The following is an 11,456-nucleotide window of genomic DNA, read 5'->3' on the forward strand; positions in this document are numbered from 1 at the left end:
CTCTTTTTTTTTGGCACAACAGATTTCTCTGTGTGAAATTCGGGCTGCTCTCCCCAGGGAGAGCGCGTCGTCACACTGAGAGCGTCACCCTTTTTTTTTTTTTTTTTTCCTGCATGCAGTTTTATTTGTTTTCCCTATCGAAGTGGATTTTTCTACAGAATTTTGCCAGGGACAACCCTTTTGTTGTCGTGGGTTATTTTACGCGTGCTAAGTGCATGCTGCACATGGGACCTCGCTTTATCGTCTCATTCGAATGACTAGCGTCCAGACCACCACTCAAAGTGTAGTGGAGGGGGAGAAAATATTGGCGACTGAGCCGTGATTCGAACCAGCGCGCTCAGAATCTCTCGCTTCCAAGGCGGCGCGTTACCACTAGGCCATCGCCCCACATGTTGTTTTCTGTTTTTAGTTGTTGTTCTATGTAATAGTTAACATGGGAATCCCCACCCCAATTATCACAGGCAGAATGGCCTTTACAATACCATTCAGACTTAAGACACTGTCTCTGTCTCTGTCTCTCTCTCCGATGGATGCCATCACGTAAGTCCCGAGTGTGCAGATCTTGGCGCTGGACCGAGGACCACCAGCAGTGGCAACAGTAACAGAACCGAGGGCGCCGCCGATGTTGGGTGCCCAGAGACACAGGGAGATGTTGGCTGCCCAGAGACACAGAGAGGTGTTGGCTGCAGAGACACAGAGAGATGTTAGCTTCCCAGAGACACAGAGAGATGTTGGCTGCAGAGACACAGAGAGATGTTGGCTGCAGAGACAGAGAGAGATGTTGGCTGCCCAGAGACACAGAGAGATGTTGGCTGCCCAGAGACAGAGAGATGTTGGCTGCAGAGACAGACAGAGATGTTGGCTGCCCAGAAACACAAAGAGATGTTGGCTGCAGAGACACAGGGAGATGTTGGCTGCCCAGAGACACAGAGAGATGTTGGCTGCCCAGAGACACAGAGAGATGTTGGCTGCCCAGAGACAGAGAGATGTTGGCTGCAGAGACACAGAGAGATGTTGGCTGCCTAGAGACACAGAGAGAGATGTTGGCTACAGAGACACAGAGAGATGTTGGCTGCCCAGAGACAGAGAGGTCTGTTGGCTGCAGAGACACAGAGAGATGTTGGCTGCCCAGAGACGGAGAGGGATATTGGGTGCAGAGACACAGAGAGATGTTGGCTGCGCCCAGAGACAGAGAGAGATGTTGGCTACAGAGACACAGAGAGATGTTGGCTGCCCAGAGACAGAGAGGTCTGTTGGCTGCAGAGACACAGAGAGATGTTGGCTGCCCAGAGACGGAGAGGGATGTTGGCTGCCCAGAGACAGAGAGGGATGTTGGCTGCAGAGACACAGAGAGATGGCTGCCCAGAGACACAGAGAGATGTTGGCTGCCCAGAGACACAGAGAGATGTTGGCTGCCCGGAGACACAGAGAGGGATGTTGGCTGCAGAGACACAGAGAGATGTTGGCTGCAGAGACAGACAGAGATGTTGGCTGCCCAGAGTCACAGAGAGATGTTGGCTGCCCAGAGACAGAGAGGGATGTTGGCTGCAGAGACACAGAGAGATGTTGGCTGCCCAGAGACAGAGAGAGATGTTAGCTGCAGAGACACAAAGAGATGTTGGCTGCCCAGAGACAGAGAGGGATATTGGCTGCAGAGACACAGAGAGATGTTGGCTGCAGAGACACAGAGAGATGTTGGCTGCCCAGAGACACAGAGAAATGTTGGCTGCCCAGAGACAGAGAGGGATGTTGGCTGCAGAGACACAGAGAGATGTTGGCTGCCCAGAGACAGAGAGAGATGTTGGCTGCAGAGACACAGAGAGATGTTGGCTGCCCAGAGACAGAGAGAGATGTTGGCTGCAGAGGCACAGAGAGATGTTGGCTGCCTAGAGACAGAGAGAGATGTTGGCTGCCCAGAGACAGAGGGATGTTGGCTGCAGAGGCACAGGGAGATGCTGGCTGCAGAGACACAGAGAGATGTTGGCTGCCCAGAGAGAGAGAGAGAGAGAGATGTTGCCTGCCCAGAGACAGGGTTGTTGGCTGCCCAGAGACAGAGAGGGATGTTGGCTGCCCAGAGACACAGAGAGATGTTGGCTGCCCAGAGACAGAGAGAGATGTTGGCTGCCTAGAGACAGAGAGAGATGTTGGCTGCCCAGAGACACAGAGAGATGTTGGCTGCAGAGACACAGAGAGATGTTGGCTGCCCAGAGACAGAGAGATGTTGGCTGCAGAGACAGACAGAGATGTTGGCTGCCCAGAGACACAGAGAGATGTTGGCTGCAGAGGCACAGAGAGATGTTGGCTGCCTAGAGACAGAGAGAGATGTTGGCTGCCCAGAGACAGAGAGAGATGTTGGCTGCCCAGAGACACAGAGAGATGTTGGCTGCCCAGAGACAGAGAGGTCTGTTGGCTGCAGAGACACAGAGAGATGTTGGCTGCCCAGAGACGGAGAGGGATGTTGGCTGCCCAGAGACAGAGAGGGATGTTGGCTGCAGAGACACAGAGAGATGGCTGCCCAGAGACACAGAGAGATGTTGGCTGCCCAGAGACACAGAGAGATGTTGGCTGCCCGGAGACACAGAGAGAGATGTTGGCTGCCTAGAGACACAGAGAGAGATGTTGGCTACAGAGACACAGAGAGATGTTGGCTGCCCAGAGACAGAGAGAGATGTTAGCTGCAGAGACACAGAGAGATGTTGGCTGCCCAGAGACAGAGAGGGATATTGGCTGCAGAAACACAGAGAGATGTTGGCTGCAGAGACACAGGGAGATGTTGGCTGCCCAGAGACAGAGAGGGATGTTGGCTGCAGAGACACAGAGAGATGTTGGCTGCGCCCAGAGACAGAGAGAGATGTTGGCTGCCCAGAGACACAGAGAGATGTTGGCTGCCCAGAGACAGAGAGGTCTGTTGGCTGCAGAGACACAGAGAGATGTTGGCTGCCCAGAGACGGAGAGGGATGTTGGCTGCCCAGAGACAGAGAGGGATGTTGGCTGCAGAGACACAGAGAGATGTTGGCTGCCCAGAGACACAGAGAGATGTTGGCTGCCCAGAGACACAGAGAGATGTTGGCTGCCCGGAGACACAGAGAGGGATGTTGGCTGCAGAGACACAGAGAGATGTTGGCTGCAGAGACAGACAGAGATGTTGGCTGCCCAGAGTCACAGAGAGATGTTGGCTGCCCAGAGACAGAGAGAGATGTTGGCTGCAGAGACACAGAGAGATGTTGGCTGCCCAGAGACAGAGAGAGATGTTAGCTGCAGAGACACAAAGAGATGTTGGCTGCCCAGAGAGAGAGAGGGATATTGGCTGCAGAGACACAGAGAGATGTTGGCTGCAGAGACACAGAGAGATGTTGGCTGCAGAGACACAGAGAAATGTTGGCTGCCCAGAGACAGAGAGGGATGTTGGCTGCAGAGACACAGAGAGATGTTGGCTGCCCAGAGACAGAGAGAGATGTTGGCTGCAGAGACACAGAGAGATGTTGGCTGCCCAGAGACAGAGAGAGATGTTGGCTGCAGAGGCACAGAGAGATGTTGGCTGCCTAGAGACAGAGAGAGATGTTGGCTGCCCAGAGACAGAGGGATGTTGGCTGCAGAGGCACAGGGAGATGCTGGCTGCAGAGACACAGAGAGATGTTGGCTGCCCAGAGAGAGAGAGAGAGAGAGAGAGATGTTGGCTGCCCAGAGACACAGAGAGATGTTGGCTGCCCAGAGACAGAGAGGGATGTTGGCTGCCCAGAGACACAGAGAGATGTTGGCTGCCCAGAGACAGAGAGAGATGTTGGCTGCCTAGAGACAGAGAGAGATGTTGGCTGCCCAGAGACACAGAGAGATGTTGGCTGCAGAGACACAGAGAGATGTTGGCTGCCCAGAGACAGAGAGAGATTTTGGCTGCAGAGACAGAGAGAGATGTTGGCTGCAGAGACACAGAGAGATGTTGGCTGCCCAGAGACAGAGAGATGTTGGCTGCAGAGACAGACAGAGATGTTGGCTGCCCAGAGACACAGAGAGATGTTGGCTGCCCAGAGACACAGAGAGATGTTGGCTGCCCAGAGACAGAGAGGGATGTTGGCTGCAGAGACACAGAGAGATGTTGGCTGCCCAGAGACACAGGGGGATGTTGGCTGCCCAGAGACAGAGAGATGTTGGCTGCAGAGACACAGAGAGATGTTGGCTGCCCAGAGACAGAGAGATGTTGGCTGCAGAGACACAGGGAGATGTTGGCTGCCCAGAGACACATGGGGATGTTGGCTGCGCCCAGAGACAGACAGAGTTGTTGGCTGCCCTGAGACAGAGAGAGACAGAGAGACGCCAAGGACTGAACAGCGTAAATACATCGACATGATTTGTCCCTTTGTGTGGTGATGTGTGTGTGTGTGTGTGTGTGTGTGTGTGGTGCCTTTACTTATTGTTAGTGTGAATGAATGAGAATAAAGTTTTTACAGTTTTCAAGAAATTTCACTGTGTGGATGGGGCGTGGGGGTTGTGTGTGTGTGTGTGTGTGTGTGTGTGTGTGTGATAGGTGGGTGAGGAGACCGTTATTTACACGTTGCATTTCTCCTCACCCCCAAACCCTACCACCAGAAATGTCCGGGGTGTGAAACCTGAAAGATGTTCACATTACATCTCGACACCGGTCGTTTTTAAACACACGTGCACAGATACCTGACTGGTTGGACCAGCAGCAGAACGAGAACGGCACCCGACTGACGGATGCAAGCAAGCAAGCAAGCAAGCGAGCGAACGAGCCCACTAGCAACCCACGGGAGAGAGAGAGACAGACAGACCCAGCAAGTCAACTTCCCGACAACTGCATTCTCTGATCAGGGTACGTGATAAAACCGTTCAGTTGAGATTGCCGTTCGGCAGCTTTTTATGTTTCGTTTTTTTTTAGGGGGTTGGAGCCTGTATCAGTAATTTTTGTTTGGTTGTTGTTATTGTTGTTGTTTTCTGTTTTTAGTTGTTCATGGTTGGTTTCGTCGAATATCGATGATAATGTTTATTGATTTGCTTATCTGCCGGGATATTAGTTCAGGTGGGTTGATATCTGCAGCTGTGGTTTTATTTTTTCTGTCGAACTGTTGCTGAATGTTGAGAGGTTTTGTAAATGCGTGGTGGAGTGTGCTAACTCGTTGGTCTGCTTTGTTTCTGCTTTGTTTGCATATTTTGTTCAGGAAGTACATTATGAAATAACAGAGGATTTTTATCGACGATTCCAGAACGTGGTTTTGAAAAGGAGAATATGTGCGGTTTACGGCGTACTTTTTTTTTTTTTTTTTTTTTTTAGTTTTTTTTTTTTAATACACATTTCATTTCCTTTTGTGTGCTGTGTTTTGATTGTTTGCTATTCCGTTGGAGAGACACAAAATTGTTTTAAGAATTGGAATTAATTTTTTTTTCTTTTTTTTATTATAAATTACATGGAATATCCAGGCTTTAGAGAGCAGGGATTAATTTACAAACAATAAAGTAGTAACGTTACCGACAAAGTACTCGGTAAAATGTAAAACTCCGGCAGACGAGGGCTTTGGAAGTGATCAAAATGAAATAAAAAGGGGAGATGACAAAATACAAAATCTCGAAGCACAGTGGCTTTTTTTTTTTTTTTTAATAATAATTTTCTATTAAGAGAGAGAGAGAGAGAGAGAGAGAGAGAGAGCTTAACAGGTGAAAAAAAAACGGTAGGTAGATAAAGGTTGGTAAAGAATATTTTAAGTTACTCGCGCGTGCGCACGAATACATAAACGCGAACACACACATGCGCGCGCGCGCACACACACATACACACACACACACACACGTTTCTGTTTGGGGGGTAATGGGAGTTGGAGCGCGAATACACACATGTACCTACACGAGCGTGCAAGCATCTTGCACATGCACATAATTTTTTTTTTTTAATTTTTAAACCAGTTTTCCAAACTTGAACATTAACTTTATCATCATATCGTTTGACTGCTCTATGTTGATAGGGCTACAGCAGATCACAAAGGTCGATCGGACGACTAACGTCATAATCCTTTAATCCGCAAGTAGGTATTGATTAATCCCCACCTTCTATGGACGTCTGAAACTGTTCCGCGGGTCCACGCGGTCACTTGTACTGACTGTGTAGAGACTGGACCACTGGTAATCGGAATGTGATGGGCTTGCGGTATTATATATTCAGTATAGTAAGCTGTCCATATCACCAAGCTCCCCGCATTGTATGTTTCGTTCTTTGGGGAGGGGAGAGGGGGCAAGGTAAAATATGCATAATCAAGTAATATTAAAATTCGTTATCAGAATAAGTTAAGTTTTTGTGTTTTATCTTGCTTATTATGTTGATGAACTGTTTGCTTTAAGATTTGTTCGGACTATAAAAAAAAAAACTATTAAAAAAAACTGCAAGTGTGCACAAACGCCCGCGCGCGCGCACACCCACACACCGCCCCACCCTCCCCCGACACCCCAAACACACACACACACACACACACACACACACACACACACGTACATGACAGTTGACACTATACGGTATTTGCGCTTGAAATGCCAACAGAGGAACCGACGGATGTGTCGTGTCGTGGCTGTTGTCTGCGTGTATGGAACCTGTAGAAGTATACACAGAATGAAAAGATTGAAATGGAACCGACAGCCACAAAATTGTCAGCGAGCCTGTGTGAAGAAAGTAGACACATCCAAGCGAACAAAGTCACGGAACAATACCATGAAGCACGGACCTGTGCAATCGATCTGTTGAGAACACTTTGCAGTGTGTTGCAAGCTTTACTTTCGGGCTCGCACGCTCTTAGTTCTAACAATGGGCCCGGTACTGAAACGTACACGTGACTCAAATCAATTCACTGGTAACGTGAACAGCTCTACGTGCACCTGTTGAACAGGAAACACTAGGGGGCAAAGGGGGAGGGGGGATTGGGGGGGAGGGGGTCTAGGCATGGCGTGGGGGTGGGGTGGGTTATGTTTTTGTCAGCGGCTCGATTTAATGTAGTGGCAGGTTCTGCCTCGCACCCCTTTTCCAAAGCTCTTTTCGATGATCGCGAATAAAATGGACGGAAGAAAACAAAAGGACATTGCATGTTGATATCTTGTCTCTATCCATGTCGCTGTTCCGCTCCGCATAAATACGCCCAGAAAACAAATAGAAAGACTTCGCCAATTGTCTGTGTCAAAGTATCGTATTCCTAAACTGCTTCCTCGAAGTTCACGATGTTTTCATATCATCAGAAACACAACCAGGAACCCACAAATACAGGCGTTCAAAGAAGTGGAAAAGTTTGGCCTAATCGTTTCAGCTGGTGCGTCTCTTCTTCTTCTTCTGCGTTCGTGGGCTGCAACTCCCACGTTCACTCGTATGTACACGAGTGGGTTTTTACGTGTATGACCGTTTTTACCCCGCCATGTAGGCAGCCATACTCCGCTTTCGGGGGTGTGTATGCTGGGTGTGTTCTTGTTTCCATAACCCACCGAACGCTGACATGGATCACAGGATCTTTAACGTGCGTATCTGATCTTCTGCTTGCATATACACACGAAGGGGGTTCAGGCACTAGCAGGTCTGCACATGTGTTGACCCGGGAGATCGTAAAAATCGCCGCCCTTTACCCACCAGGCGCCGTCAACGTGATTCAAACCCGGGACCCTCAGGTTGAAAGTCCAACGCTTTAACCACTCGGCTATTGCGCCCGTCGCTGGTGCGTCTCAGTGTTCCAGAAGTTGTCGAAAAAATACAGAATTTTGTAAACTTGTAAAAAGCACAACGACAGTTTCTTGTAAGGTGTAATTTTCTTATAAGAGCAACTAAATAGACTTGGCCAATAGTCTGGGTTAAAGTGTCCTTTGCCAATCCCGAATTTTTTTTAAAGGGACCTGGGAAATTTGTTCCACTCACACAAAGCGTGATCATGAACTTTCCTGTAGTGGGCGATTTTGCAATGGTTCTGTGGAGAACGAATAGCTCGAGTTTGCCAAGTCTTCTGGCGAATCAGTTTGGTTATGAATATTACGGATCGTTTGTTTCGAAATGTGTTAAGTAGGCAGTAGAGCAGCAACGCCAAAGCAAACAGGTGAATAACTGAAATACTCAGTACGGAATCAAACTGTTAAGAATACAGTCCGATTCATTTCGTAAATAAAACAAAGAACAGAAAGCTCTTACTTTGAAGAAATGCGTGATCACACACACACACACACACACACACACACACACACACACACACACACACACACACACACACACACATGAAAGATTCTCTCTCTCGCCGACACCATCTTTTCAGAACTTCCTGGGGTTTACAATGGGTGTCTACCATTACCAGCTCAGTGGCGTTGTCCTCGCTTAGTTGAGCACCTCCAGGTTGCTTTTACAACGCTGCGTCAGTCACCTGATCAGATTACAGCGGAGAGAGGGACACAGTACAGGGATTTCGTTTGGCGTATTATATAATTTTTGTTTCTGTTTGGACAGTGATCCCTTGTCTCTGTCCATGTCGCTGTTTTTCTCACAGATATTTCCCCTCGGTGTTTCAAAAATGTTTAAAAAAAAAAAAAAAAAAAAAAGCAAATGAGTTAGTGCCATCCTCAGTAGGCTAAAACTCTGAGGGAAGATTTTTTGTGTGTGCTGATGAACGCAAATATGAAGCAGGATAAATCTGTGTGGATTTTTATCTTCTTTTTATACACACACACACACACACACACACACACACACACACACACACACACACACAAACACACATACACACACACACACACACACACACACACACACACACACACACACACACACACACACACACACACCGCACACAAGCGCGCGATTTTTGTTTGTTTGTTCTTTTTTTTGTTTGTTTCTAAAATCAAACATTCTCAATAGACGTTGAGCCAAATAACACTCAGCTTTTTGCCAAGTGGGAGACCAACTATTTAAATAAAAAAAAAACTGTACGAAAGTTCATTCCGCAAACACAACGCATTTTTCTCCCTTTGTTTCTTTGGCGTTTGGTTTCTCTTAAAGTTTCAAAAGGTTTGAATGATAATGGTAATAGTGATGATGATAAGAGTAAAAATGACAATGATAACAATAGTGTTAATGATAAGTCCAACAGTTAACCGTACGATACGGTTTCGTTTGTTTGATAGTGTCGGCTGCTGTTGTCGATGTGTGTGTCTAGAAGGGTTTGAGTTAAGGGACCAGTCTAGAAAGAGCGCAGCAGATGGTTGGGCTTTGTCGCTGCTGTGTGTGTGTGTTCATGTTGTCTGCGCACTTCGTCATGAATAGCACATGCTAATCCCAATAGAATAGAATAGAATATGTTTTATTACCATGTGTACCGGGGTCACAAGGAATATCGGGGGGATAGTACATAACAAGATACGAACATAAATCGAAAATCATACACAAACACAGATACAGTAGAAATTAGTATACATACAAGTGCATATCAATATAAAAACTTGTCCATACTCACACATGCACGCACTGCACACACACATACACACACACACACACGCACACACACAACACACACACACACACACACACACACACACACACACACGTTTGAACAGAAGCTGCATATTGCATGTGGATGGAGCTGATGACTAGATCTTCAGGTAGATGGTTGTTGGTTGCACAATTCTATTTATCACACTGGATTTGTTCGAGAGACAGGGCACTGACTGCTTAGACAGGGCATTGACTGCTTAGACAGGGCACTGACTGCTTACATCCCAGTCGCACGATGCAGTGTACCCTAATACAAGGGCAGTGGTTGAAAATGCAGTGTAATGAAACCACAACAACAGGAGGGCAAGCTGATTCCATTTTAATAAAAATTATTGTATATCATTATGCAAAGCAGTCATTTGAAATTGCAACATCATACTACTTTACAAATCGAGAACGAGGCATGTTTATTCTAAAACCACACAGGTGTCTTGTAATACAAGGCAATGCTTTTAAATGCAATGTCATGCTTTACAACACAAGAGAAAGGCAAGCTTGTTGCAATACCCACACTATGTATCGCAGTGCAAGGCAATGATTCAAAATGCAACGTCATACCACATTACGACACAAAAGTAAGACAACTCGTTCAAATATCACGCGATGTATCCTAGTGCAAAACAGCGACGCAGAACGCAACACCATACTACATTACAACTCAAGAACGAGGCAAATTTATTCCAGTATACTGTGTCTTGTAATGCAATGCCGTACATTACAACAGAACAGCAAGGCAAGCTGATTCCAATAATTATAGTGTACTGTACTGTAATGCAAGGCAGTGGTTTAAAATGCAACAGTACAACACAACAGCAATCTTATTCAAACACCACACACTGCGGCAGTGCAACGCAAAGCTGTGAATCAAAACGCATTGTCATTGAACATTGCGACACACCACACTCAAAAAAGCTGGTGTTTCACACAGCCGTGCAGGCCAGTGATTTAAACGCAGCGTCACGCAACATGACCAACACTACAGCAAGGCCTATCCAAGCCCAACTCTCACCACCCATATCCACTCACTTGCAGCCACTCATCCACCCACCCACCCTCCCTCCTCCACCCCCCCCCCCCTCCTCCTCCCTATCACACTTAGCCACCCACCCGTTCTCCAACCATCGTCCTTAATTAACCCAAGCCACCGGTCCGGTCATTGCCTGCCCCAGGTTCCAGTCGCCACAACAACTACCACCAAGGGTGATTGATTGACCAGCCAACCACGAACCCACCACCACCACCACCGCCGCCGCCGCACCCACCGCGCTCCTGTTGAGCAGCTTAGCACCCCGAAGAACCAAGCACACACACCACCCCGTGGCCCAGGCAAGTCCGCTTTCCTAAAGCCGCCACCCCGACCGTCGGCTACCCACCCAGAGGACAGGCAGGCAGACAGGTTGGCAGGCAAAGCTCCCCGCTGCTGAAACAAGCGCCAGCTTCACATTCTCTCAACCACCCGCCACCGTTTGGGGTTCTTCTTCTTCTCCTTCTTGTTTTTTTTTCCCCTCAACAAGCATCACACGAGACCTGTCTTAGCAGCATGGGGTGCAACGCCAGTAAGTCTGGGGCCGCCGGAGGATCGGAACCCGCCAACGCCCCGACCAACGACGAGCAGCAGTCTGGCTCCGAGCAGAGGGGAGAAGGAGCCACTAAAGGTAAGACAGTGACATGGGAGAGGGGTGGAGTGGGGGCGAGGGGTGTGTGTGTGTGAGAAGGGGGGTGAGGGGGGGGGGGATTAATGGACAAAAACAAAAAAAATCGAAAAATTACCCAGGACTTCGTTTCGCTGGAGGGGACGGCTTGGTAGATAAGGACTAGAGGGGTCGAGAGGCATTGTGATTTTATTTGTTTAGTTTAGTTTGTTTCGTTTTATTCGTTATTTTTTGGGTATGTTGCTTGAAGGTTATGTCTGTGACGTGTGTATATCATATTTTGTTTGTTGGTATGT

General features: G+C 47.9%; 1 long non-coding RNA gene across 1 annotated transcript in view; it reads left to right on the forward strand.

Moving 5' to 3' along the window:
* The first annotated feature begins 4,668 nt into the window (after positions 1-4,668).
* LOC143279729 (uncharacterized) overlaps positions 4,669-11,456 on the forward strand; it is a 33,936-nt gene continuing 27,148 nt past the window's right edge. The window contains exons 1-2 of the long non-coding RNA XR_013054945.1: positions 4,669-4,828; positions 10,678-11,163. This is a non-coding gene — a long non-coding RNA (uncharacterized LOC143279729). The remainder of the gene's footprint in view (positions 4,829-10,677; positions 11,164-11,456) is intronic.

This window comes from Babylonia areolata, chromosome 3, assembly GCF_041734735.1.
Source record: "Babylonia areolata isolate BAREFJ2019XMU chromosome 3, ASM4173473v1, whole genome shotgun sequence".
Classification (NCBI taxonomy): Eukaryota; Metazoa; Mollusca; class Gastropoda; order Neogastropoda; family Buccinidae; genus Babylonia; species Babylonia areolata.